Here is a 12,192-nt window from a genome sequence, read left to right on the forward strand (position 1 = left end):
TGCAACCACAATGGCTCGGTTCTACCCTCCTATTGTGAAAGCAGCCACAGACGATGTGCAAACGAATGGGTGTGGTCGTGTGCCAATAAAACTTTATTTACAAAAACAGGCGGGGAACTGGATTTAGCCAGTAACCCATAGCATGCTGGCCCCCGCCTCAGAATCCCAGACAGCTGTTAAAAAAGGACGAGGCAAAACATCCACAATTGTTTTTTGTTGTTTTTTTTCTTCATTTCCAGGGCACGATGACCAGCACATACACAATGCGTCCTCTGGGATCGCTTCTGCTGTAAGCACTTTGCCTGTGCTATTTTACTTAATCCCCACAAACAACCATTTGCCCATGGCGCCGACTTCTTTGTATGGGGAGTGACCAGTTCTGTCCCCTCGGACAGCTGGATTGGTCCCTCTGAGCCTCAGTTTCCAAGCTGGTGAAGCAGGCACAAGCATTAACGCTCGCTAAGTCACTGTTCCACGACAGGAACACAATTAAAGTGAGTGCCTGTCTCTTAGACCCTTTCCAGGGAGCCGCTGCTCAACTTCCAGACGGTATAAAGAAAGAGAGGCTTAACTAGTTTCCGTTCTGAGCATTTCCTCGGAGGGTGCAGACATCTACTCAGACCAAATTAACTCGAGTGTTTTTTTTCTCCGCACGTGGTGTGGTGCGATGCGATGTCTATTATCTTATGTGTGATGAATGAAAGCTGTTAATATAAACAGTGAGAGAACAACGCTGTGATATTCCCAGCGGCTGCTAATTAAGGAGGTGGTGCTCATTTTCAGGATGAAAAGGGAACTGCTCTGTCTGAGCTGTCTGTAATCATTTATCAAGAAGTGAAATTTTAAGGACATGACCCAGAAAGAACATGAGAATAATAACAAAAAGAGCCTCTTCCTTATAAGAATGGTAATAATGATTACCACAGTCCTAGGAGGTACTAGATGCTTCTGTGTGCCAGGTACGGGTTAAGTGCTTTGCAGGCAGATCCTTATTTAAGCCTTGCCATGGTCCTTCCGGTAAATCTCGATGTTGAGTTCGACTTTCAGCAGAGGTAACTCGTCTTGTAGCACATGAGTGCTAGGCTATGGAAATGACACTAACCATGACCCAGTGAAAGACAAGTTTGGGGGTTTGCAGAGAGAAACATCCTGTGGGATTCTCCATATCTTGTGGATTCTGTAAATGGAGGGGGATAGGAATAAGTATCAAGAAGGAAACCCACAGGGGCGCCTGGCTTGCTCAGTCATTAGGCATCTGACTTGATTTCCGCTTGGGTCGTGATCTCAAGATCATAAGACTGAGCCCCACATCGGGCTCCATGCTCGGTGTGGAGCCCGCTTGGGATTCTCTCTCTCCCTCTACCACTAGAGCTCTCTCTCTCTCTCCAAAAAAAAATAAAATAAAAAAGGAAGGAAACCCACAAACACATATGCACACAGACATACGTGTATAGATACACACACACACACACACACACACACACACACACACACCATGGTCTGGTCAAGAAAGAGTTTGTATCTCATGAGGGTAAACTCCACGAGCCTGTAGTCATGTCGATTATGAGATATCAGCAGCACGAGAAGATAGCAGCACGGACAACAATATCCAGCTCTGTGTTAGATCCTGGTGCCCACAAGGTGCTGCCCAGGTCTGGTTTCCGAAAGCAGGAGGCACGCCATCATTTCTCCCCCCATGTGCTGGTGCTCACAGCGCTCACCGGAATGGAGTGCAAGGGCGAGCTCGGGGATTAGGTGGGAAGTAAAAGTCACGGGACTGCATGATGGATCAGGTGGGGCGCGTGCAGGACGAGATGAGGTTGAACAGGACTCCGAGATTTTTCTAGTTTGATTGAGTGGATGGCTGATCATGCCACAGAGGAGCTGGAAAACAGAGGGGCAAGTGCAGGTTTGGGGGCAGGTGATAAGCTTCATTTTGGACGTCCCGAGCTCAAGGCGCCTGGGGGACATCCAGGAGCAGATGTGAGGAGACGCACGTAGGTGTTTATGGGTCTGAGGCTTAGGGAAGAGGCATGTTAAGAGGCGAGGAGTCAACGAAGGTGAACCGCCGGACATCCCCGGGCTGGAGGCGAGCCGAGGAAGAGAAGCGAGTGAAAACTCCTGAGAAGGAAGAGAAAGAAGAGATTCTACTGTTTCACAGAACTATGGCAAGATCAGGAAAGGGCAAGAAGGGCCTGAAGGGACATCTCTCACAGGACGCGGTACACAGAAGGCTTGCAATTAATTACGGTGGCCAAAGTCACTTCCCACAGTCTCGGCTAGAAGACCTCCTTCATCTTTTAAAGACAGCTCAGCGTTCCGCAAAAAAGTGAGAACTTTGATGTAGGCACACCTGGATTGAAATCTGGTCTCTACAACCTCCTGGCTGTGTGACTTTAGGTAGGCCTCTTAACCTCTCTGACCTTCGGGGTTTTGATCCGTCAAATGGGACTAATGATCTTTCGCTCGGAAAGCTGGCATGTGATACAGGCTCAGTACACGTTTTTCTTTTTTCTCCCCACCTTGCTGTGTATGCTTGTGTGCTGGTGTGCGGGGGGAGGGGGGGGGGAGGTGACCATTGTCTGTGGTTACAAGCAACAGAAAACTAAAGACAAAGGGATTTTATTGGCTCAGGTGACTGAAAATTCCAAGAGGAAAACTGGCTTCGGGGGCGCCTGGGTGGCCCAGCCAGGTAAGCATGTGACTTCAGCTCAGGTCATGATCTAGCAGTCCGTGAGTTCGAGCCCCGTGTCGGGCTCTGTGCTGACAGCTCAGAGCCTGGAGCCTGCTTCGGATTCTGTGTCTCCCTCTCTCTCTCTCTGGCCCTCCCCTGCTCATGCTCTGTCTCTGTCTCAAAAATAAGTGAAAATAAAAAAATTAAAAAAATAAAATGTGTGGGGCGCCTGGGTGGCTCAGTCGGTTGAGCATTCAACTTCGGCTCAGGTCACGATCTCCCGGTCCTTGAGTTCCAGCCCCGCGTCGGGCTCTGGGCCGACAGCTCGGAGCCTGGAGCCCGCTTTGGATTCTGTGTCTCCGTCTCTCTCTGCCTCTCTGCCCCTCCCCTGTGCATGCTCTGTCTCTCTCTCTCTCTCTCAAAAATAAACATTAAAAATTTTTTTTAAAAATTTTTAAATAAATAAATAAATACTGGCTTCAGAGAGAGACTCGAGGAATCAGGTGAGGTCAGGCCTTCTGCTTGTCCTTTCTGGATCCCGGCTCCGCTGCCCCTCCCGTAGGCTCCAGCCCGACAGGGACGTCAGCGGCCGGAGCCTGAAAGGGCGACTCTGCCCCAAGTTCAGAAAAGTCAGCCTCAGCCTCCGCTTTCCGTTGGTCCCAAACGGGCCGACTGGCGTCACGTCTTCCTCCGCAGCCAATCGCTGGCCGGCCGCGCTCTCACTGGCGGGGGCCTGACTGGGTCACGTGACGCGGCCGGAAGTCAGCCTCCCAAGGACCAAGAGTGGTCAGATTCTGCCAGCAAACGTGAATGCCTGGATGTTGGGGCCTGGGCCACACGGTATTGCACGAGTCAAAGGACCATCCGGTATGTCCGTGCCTGAGTTTTTCCTGGCTCCTTACGTGATACACGTGTTTGAGAATCTCTACCCGTTCATTCTTTTATTATTATGATTATGATGATTATTTTGAGAGAGAGACAGAGAGGAGGGGGGCAGGGGAAGAGAGAGGGGAAGAGAGTGAAATCCCAAGCAGGCTCTGTGCTGTCAGCGGGGCTCAAACCCACCAGCCACGAAACGATGACCTAAACTGAAATCAAGAGTCCCATCCCTACCCAATGGAGCCACTCGGATACCCCTGCTTGGCCTTTATTCCTAACCTCGTTTATGAGTTCAGGAAAGATACCCTACGTAAGCATCTGCTGCCCCTAGAACATCAGGCTTGCCGGGGCCGGCCCGTGAGTGGCCTCACCCAGGATCTCCCAGCTCCAGACTCCTTCCCTGGGAACTGGAGGAGACCTTCAGTCTCTGCTGACTCAGCGGGTCACCGGAGACCTCTGACACCCCCTGGCCTTTCCCGGAACCTTAAGAAGGAAGAGGAGAGAGCTTCAGAGGGCAGGTTTAAAATTAGAAGGGAGTGCAGGGCTGCCTGTGTGTTTCTTGAACGTCAGCCATTCGGGAGGAATGGGCGATAAGGTGGTCAAGAGACAGGAAGCATTTCTTTAAGATTCCTATCGCGCTGGGAAGCTGGAGGGGGAGTTTCGTTCAAGGGAAGAACAGGATGTTGCCAGGATCCGGGGCAGGGCCCACAGCAGGGGGGCATGGAGGGAACGGAGAGCGGGGAAGGAGAGCTGGTCGGCCAGGGTTCAAGAGGAAGGTTTGGAAAGGTCCCAGGCAGGAAGTCAGCCCCCCCACCCCCACCCCGGCAGAGGCCCCTTGGGAGTTCAGACCTCTTCAGTAATAGAAGGGAGACAGATCTTCTCCTGGAAGACCTTGGCTCTTTTCGATGAGTCCGGGTGGTCCACTAAGAGGGGAATCTCTAATTCTCGTGTGAACTCCTGATTCCCTGTTCCCCTGGAGTCTGTCTGCTGGTCTCCCAGTGTGGAAGCCACCCCCTGGTCCTTGAAGGCTGCGGGGGTTCAAAGCCTGATGTAGCCCCTGTCATCAATCCCCATCCCATACTCGTGGGGTGGGGGCCTGGTGCTGAGTACCAATATGTCCTTTGTCACAAAGTTTCTCCAGTCTTCAAAAACAAAAACAAAAAAAACACACCTTATCAAAATGCCAATCTAGTGAGGGAACTCCATGAAGGGACCATTCACAAAATAAAGAAATAAAATGACCAACAAACACCGAAGAAGAAATACATCCATCATTCAGATAATCCCCCACAGCATCGTTGTGGCAAAGCAGATACTGACACGAGTCTTGGGCACCCACTAACCGGTTTTGATCCTTTCTGCGACAGTAGGAGGTAGTGTCTAGAAACTAAGGCACACGGGGGTTGAGGTCCCTGTCCCAAGATCCCAGCTGCTAAGAGACAGGCAGTAGAGGGGAAAAGGATTGTTCTAAGTACCTAAATGATACGAGCCTGCGTTTGCAGCTGACCAAACAGGCCTTGGGGAAATGACTTCACCTCTCTGAACCTCAGTTTGCCCACTCTAGAAAATGGAGGTAAAGTAGGACCCACACCGCAGAGCCGTAGCAAGTTTTTGGCAAGATGATATATGATTAGTATGGTGCCAGGTATTCATTATTATTATTTACTTTTTTTTAATGTTTATTTATTTTTGAGAGAGAGAGAGAGAGAGAGAGCAGGGGAGGGGCAGAGAGAGGGGGAGACACAGAATCCGAAGCGGGCTCCGGGCTCCGAGCCATCGGCACAGAGCCCGACGCGGGGCTCGAACTCGTGAACCGCGGGATCATGACCTGAGCCGAAGTCGGATGCTTAACCGACTGAGCCACCCAGGCGCCCCAGTGCATGGTATTTATTAAAAGTGTATCAACGATACACTTTTGTTCTTACTGATTCAGAGGTCCCAAGGACCTGCCATATGAGGTCTCCCCGCCTGCATCAGTCAGGAGTTACGAGGTGTCCAGTCGTGACAACAAGAGGCCAGGGGTCCCAAGGCGCAGGGCTGAGATGTATCCCACCCCACCTCCTCTTATACCTTTTCTGCAGGCACAGCTAACGAGACCTGGACGGGACCTCCCACTCACCCCCATCTGAGCCTCTGGGGAAACATCTGGACCGCGGAGGCTGATCGATGATGAAGTATTTACTTAGCTCTACGCCCACAGTCCGGCTGGAGAGACACCCTTGGGTTCAAGGCGAAAGGCTTCCAGGAAAGGTGGCTGGGCCTCAAGGTCATCAGTCATCAGGAATTGCCCACCTTGTCTCTGGGGACAGTCTGGAGCTGTCTCATGGGAAGTTCTCCTTCCTCATATTCCCACTTCCTTTTACTCCTTTAAGCAGCAGCCCACGTCATTACTGTTATCACTGTTATTATTTCTGCCACCATCGATTGAGTGCTCACCGTGTTCGGGGCCCTAAGCTAACTGTGTTACATGCATTTCCTCATTGAGTCCTTGCTATAACTCTCGGGGTTAGAGAGTATTTTCATCCTTTTTTTTACAGCCTGCTCGGAATGGGAATTCGCTTTCCTGAGGTCACGAAGCTGGAAGGTAGAAGACCTGGGATTTGAACCCGAGCAGTGTGGCTCCAGAGTCTATGCCTTAACAGGGGTTCTGTTGGCCGGGGCTGGAGGCCAAGCCAGAGCCACCTCCCACCCTCCGCTCTTCCTTGCTGGAACCAACACGGCATTCGGCGGTCAGATAATAGGACCTGGTGATGTGAGGAGGCAGACAGGACCACACGGATCATAAATGAGGGGGAGCTGCCAATCTCCAAAGATCTCAACAAAGAAACTCCAGCCAGAGGGAAAAGCATGTGCAAAAGTCCTGAGGTAGGACCATACTCATTCTCTTGCATTTCTAGGTCTCCTCTGCTGAAATGCTTCTCTACTCACCCAACCTTTGGAACACAGTTAATCGTCACTTCCTCCAGGAAGCCTTCCCTGAACCAGGCTAGGCCAGGTCCCCCCGTCCTTGCTCTCATTGCCCCCGTTCTTCATCACAAAACACTGCACGCTTATGTTTACTTAGCAGCCTGGAATATTCTCTTACTGTCATTCTCCTGCATGAGATCATAAACCCTGACGGGGCGGGGGTGGGGGTGGGCGGAATGTTTGCCTTGTGTCCTCTATGCCTAGGAAAGGGGCACATAGCAGGTTCTAGTCTGATGAGGCCACAGTTGGAAGACTGGATTCCACTCTGGACGCCCTTGCTTATTAGGAGAAAGACATACGTGTCACTTCGTGGGGAACGAAGGCATCATCCCTGGAGAAAGCCTCACACATGTGGCCAAGGAGACATATCCAAGTATGTCCACTATAGAATCTTTATCGGCATCGACTTAGATGCCCACCAACAGGGGACTGGACACAGGTAATTCTGTGCACGCACATGTTTTTTGGTTTTTTTTGTTTTTTTTTTTTCAACGTTTATTTATTTTTGGGACAGAGAGAGACAGAGCATGAACGGGGGAGGGACAGAGAGAGAGGGAGACACAGAATCGGAAACAGGCTCCAGGTTCTGAGCCATCAGCCCAGAGCCTGACGCGGGGCTCGAACTCACGGACCGTGAGATCGTGACCTGGCTGAAGTCGGACGCTTAACCGACTGCGCCACCCAGGCGCCCCAACACATGTTTTAAGAGCACAGTCGGGACACCCACAAATTGGGTGGCTCAGTCAGTTAAGCATCCTACTTCGGCTCAGGTCACGATCTTGTGGTTCATGAGTCCAAGCCCCACGTCAGGCTCTGTGCTGACAGCTCAGAGCCTCGAGCCTGTGTCTTCCTCTCTCTCTGCCTCTCCCCTGCTCACACTCTCTCTCTCTCTCTCTCTCAAAAATGAATAAATGAAAGAAAAATTTTTAAAAAAGATCGCAATCAAAGTAGATGAAACAGAGGTCTGTGTGTCAACAGGGGGATCTTTCAAAACCGTGGCAGAGAGAGAAAATTCGGATCACGAAGTGATCCGTAGCCCATTTAAGAAACTGAACCCCCCCGAGAGGCCCCGTATGTTTTCCAGAATTCATGTACAGTCTGTAAAACTCATACGAAAACGAGGATACGCATTCTGAATTCACGACAGTACGTGTGGGTGGGTGGGGTTACGGAGAGACTGGGCAGCTAGACTTAGCGTGTTCTTTTTCACGACTATATAATATTCCGGTGAAGGATGATACAGTTGATCCTCGAACAATAGGGGTATGCGGTGTGCGGTCCCCTTCTGTGAGATTTTCTTCAAGAAGCACAGCCAGGTTCCCCTAGATTGGCTCAACGATGTTTTCTTTCCTGCAGCTTGCTTCATTGTAAGAATGTGGCATATATTACGTAGCACATATACAACATGTGATACAATGCCACCTACTTATGTGATCTGTAGGGCTTCCGGTCAACAGTCGGCTATCAGTGGTTACGTTTCCAGGGATCCACAGTTACGTGCAGATTGTCAGCTGCACCAGGAGGCAGTCCCCCCCGACCCCCACGTTGTTCAAGGGTTAATTGTACTACGTTTTATGCACGTATTGCCCTGTTTGGAGATACGTAGGTTGGTTCAGACGTTTTGCTGTTACCGTGTGAGACCCCCATCCCTCTTTCACGCATTTCCAAACGCTCCTCCAGGAAGAGAACTTTTTCTGTGCTAACAGGTTCTGTCAGTTTGTCCAAAGGTAAGCTGTCTGGGAATAGCGTAAGCCACTTTGCAGGATGTCCGTGAGCGTCCAAGCATCGGCCAGACAGCCTCTTGGTGTAGCTGCGGTGGAGGGGGTGCTGGCCCTATATAGTCGTTGGCGTTCCTTCCACATGTGCGATCCTACAATCTCTCCTCCTTCTGCGGTGGGACGTCCGCTTGGTACAACTCACGCCAAAAGCCCCAGCTGCAGGGAGGGGTGGGGGGTGGGGGGGGCATCATCTTTTCTACAGGTTTGGAGGAGCCGACACGGACATTTTTGCAAAATCGCATGTTTGTTGTTGCCATGGTTCTGTTGTATTTTGTTCCAGCTGAAGACGTTTTAACTAAATGCCTGGTGTCCGGTCAGGGTTTCGAATGAGTAAGCCTGGGTCCAAAGCCTGGGCCGGTACCACGTAGCTGTCCGATCTTGAGCCCGTTCTTTAAGTCCTCCTTGCCTCGGTCTCCTCATCTGTAAAATGGGCAAATTCAAACACCGGCCAAACCGATCATCCCTTTTTGATGATTCCGCCAGTTCGTGGATGCGACTCGCTCCAATGGGGGTGGGAAGAGGCGGGGGCACCGGGCAAGCTGGCTGCCCCGGATATGTGGAGGTTGGAAGCCGTCTTCGCCCTGGGACAGGAAGGAAGTTCAAGGTTTAGCCCGCCCATCACACCCATTGCTGTGGCCAGCACAACCTTTTGTTCAGCATTTTATCTTTTTCAAAGCAGATCCATTATCTCATCTGTTCATCAAAGGCCCCTGCAAGGAAGTCAGGCCGAGGATGGGCCCAAGGAGAGATGACTCAGGAATCTGAAAGTCAAGGCCAGAAGCCTCTCTGTCAAGCGGCCCTCTGGGCTGAGTTTCTCCACTGATCTTGGCCCAGGAGGCGGGTCAGGCTGTCCAGGCCAGGCCTGAAATACCCACAGAGAGGCTTCCTTCCCCTTGACACTGGACTGTGCTCCCCAGCCCCTCCAGATGGGCTGCAGATGTGAGCTCCGGGTTGCAAGAGAGGCCAGGGGACAGGCAAAGCTCATCTCCTTGCGTGGGATGTCGGGCCCCAAGCCTGGTCCCGGGAGGCCACAGAAGCGTGATGCGGGGGTCCCGGGAGTTCAAGTTCACAGAGTCTTGGCAACAGGAAGGTGGTGCTGAAGGTCACGCTCCTGTGATGCGGGTAGCTGTCCGAGCACATCCCGGGCAACGGCTGTCTCGTCTTACATCCTCCGCATCGGCGTGGACATAAGCCACAACCCTGTGTCATCCCTGCAGCCCAGCCAGCCCTGGAGCATCTGCTGGGTCGGCAGAAAGCTGCCTCTTCCAATGGGTTAGGCCCCCACTGCCCCTCCTTCAGCCTGTTCGAAGATCCTGGAGCCCTTCCCTCGTGTCATCTTTGCGAGTAGCCGATGTTGACTTTAAAAAAACAAACTTGTTTTTAAGTTTATTTCTTTATTTTGAGAGAGAGAGAGAGAGAGAGAGAGAGAGAATCCCAAGCAGGCTCCGCACTGTCAGCACAGAGCCGGACGTGGGGCTCAAACCCACGAACCGTGAGATCATGACCTGAGCCGAAATCAGGAGTCGGCTGCTTAACGGGCTGAGCCACCCAGATGCCCCGCCCATGTTGACTCTTATCCTGGAGGAGAAGCTGTCACCGTCAGCCCACTGGGAGTGGGACCATTTGGAGTCCTGCCTTGGAAGGGACAGTCCCCTGCCTCCCAGAGCGATCTCTGGGGCTTTGCTTCCGCGGAGCGTTAAGGCCCAGCGAGGCCTGGGTTCCGCCATTCATGCTGTGTGACCTGGGAAAAGCCATATCACTTCTCTGACCTTAGGTTTCTCATTGGGAAGGTTCGAGAAAACACCCGTAAATGCCTAAGACAGTGCCAGGTACCCAGTCGGTGCCCCTTCTGAGCCTGCCTCGGTTTCTCTCTCTTCTCTGTTCAGCAAGTGTATGTGACTTCCCCAGAGCCACAGAGCAAGGAGTTTCAATCCAACCCCGTGTACGTCTGAGAACCCTCGTGGCTCGGTCATTGTGCCGCTGTATTTGAATCGTGTGTATGGTTTCCTTAAGCGAAGCCACTCTGTTTCTTAAGCCCGGCCTGGAATGAAGACTTGTCTGAAAATGACGTCGTTCTCCAAAGTCTAAAGTTCTGTCTGAAAGTCCAGCCCCCCCCCCCCCCCCCAGGCCGCCGGTTTACTCGGTCAGAAAAACAAAAACAATAAAACTAACAGAAACCGTGTGAGAGAGGTCTTTGGACTGTTTCGGGGACGGGGGGTGGGGGGGGATGTTCACGAAGGGAGGGTTTGCAGGGGGCAACGGAGATTTGCCCAACTCGAGGAAGGGCCTTGACGGAATGTGCACATCAAAGAGAGGCATGGCTTCAAAGGCCGCCCTGCCCTCCCAGCCAGCAGTCAGGCTAACTGGTTCACTTGGGGACAAAGCCAGAGGACAGGATGTGAGGAGCCGGGGGGGACCTCACAGTGGCGAGTGTGAATCTCTGGAGCCTGGCCCAGCCCACCGTGCTTCTCCCAGCTCAGAGGGTCTCGCTCTGGGGCCCCAGACCCCCGAGGGCTCCGTGGATACAACTCAGGGCATCTGTGACCTTGATCGGGAAGAAAATATATCACATCTTCATTATCACGAACATCAAAGTGAAATTTCTTTCCATGACGAAGGCAGGCAACAGACGCATGGCAGGTTGGACCATCCGTCCCCACGACCTTGTCACTAGTACAGATCACAGATCCTGGCCTACTACCTCACTGGTGTCACAGGGAATTTCGAACTCCTTAGTCCCAGGACACCTCCGCCATCGTGGTTGTTATGACTTGTCGTTTCAAGCACAAGTGGGGGAGGGGCTCAAAGAGGGAGACAGAGGATCTGAAGCGGGCTCTGCACTGACAGCACAGAGCCCGACGCGGGGCTCCAACTCACGAACCGTGAGATCATGACTCGACCCTAAGTCAGATGCTCGACTGACTGAGCCACCCAGGCGCCCCTAATCCTATGTAGTTTTGTTTTATGAATCCTGAAGCACTACTCTGAGAAGGGGTTCCTAGGCCTCGGCATACGGTGTAGACACACACGCACAATATTAAGAATCCCTTTGGTGTTGGCCACTAAGCTCTCTTGGCCTCAGTGTTCTTGTCAATGAAATGGTCATGAAGAATGCCTTCCTTCAGGTGGATTTGGAAGATCACTTATTTCAACGTGTGTGAAAGCACCGGGCATAGAGGAGATGGTCGGCCGATGCTCGCCTCTCTCTCTCTTCTTCACGTTTGCACGCATCCAACCCGGGGCCAAGAAACGATGTGTTTGCCACCTGCCCTCAGTGGCCTCCCAGGCAGGGTCTCCTGCCACGCGCTGGCCCACACTGGTCTCCAGGCATGGAACACCCCTCCCAGTCCACCACCGCACATGTCCAGCGGGATGGAGGTTGACAAGGCCACAAATATTTGAACTATCCTGGGGATAACACAGGGCATTGACCCCAAAGTATGTGCTACATCGGCCGAAAGTTTATCCTAGAATAACAAACGTGACAGCTAGCAAAGTGAGCAGGGGAAAGGGTCCGATAAGATAAAAGGCCCCCAGAGAGTCCAAAGGCACAGCCCCCCGCAGGAAGGAAAAACTCAGGATGGAGCGAGGCGTCGGGGGAACAAGGCCATCGAGTCAAACGGTCCATTTTCTGGAAGGTTCCGAGCAACTGGGGCCTGGGGCAGGTGGTACGGACGATTCCAACCTTGTGACTGTGTCACCCTGGGTAGCTGTCACAGCGAGGTGCTAACCTTGCCTTGTGGTTGAGAAAATTCAGAGAGGTCGTCGCAAAGCCCTTCGCGTGTGTTTGGGTGCTCGGAACAGAGCGAGCCTGCAGCCGAGGTTGTTACTGTTCTTACTACTAACATGGTTATCCTGACACGTGGAGTCGAGTTGTTCGTGCCCCAGACTCAG

At 52.3% G+C, this 12,192-nt stretch overlaps 2 long non-coding RNA genes across 2 annotated transcripts; both read left to right on the forward strand.

The window, feature by feature from the left end:
- Positions 1-3,468: 3,468 nt before the first annotated feature.
- LOC131489294 (uncharacterized) lies at positions 3,469-5,892 on the forward strand. Its single transcript, XR_009250469.1, has 3 exons — positions 3,469-3,541; positions 4,847-5,198; positions 5,635-5,892. It is a non-coding gene; the product is annotated as an uncharacterized LOC131489294 (long non-coding RNA).
- Positions 5,893-6,381: 489 nt separating this feature from the next.
- LOC131489293 (uncharacterized) lies at positions 6,382-8,215 on the forward strand. Its single transcript, XR_009250468.1, has 3 exons — positions 6,382-6,418; positions 6,725-6,987; positions 7,228-8,215. It is a non-coding gene; the product is annotated as an uncharacterized LOC131489293 (long non-coding RNA).
- The last annotated feature ends 3,977 nt before the right edge of the window (positions 8,216-12,192 follow it).

Source organism: Neofelis nebulosa, chromosome 11 (assembly GCF_028018385.1).
Source record: "Neofelis nebulosa isolate mNeoNeb1 chromosome 11, mNeoNeb1.pri, whole genome shotgun sequence".
NCBI classification, from domain to species: Eukaryota; Metazoa; Chordata; class Mammalia; order Carnivora; family Felidae; genus Neofelis; species Neofelis nebulosa.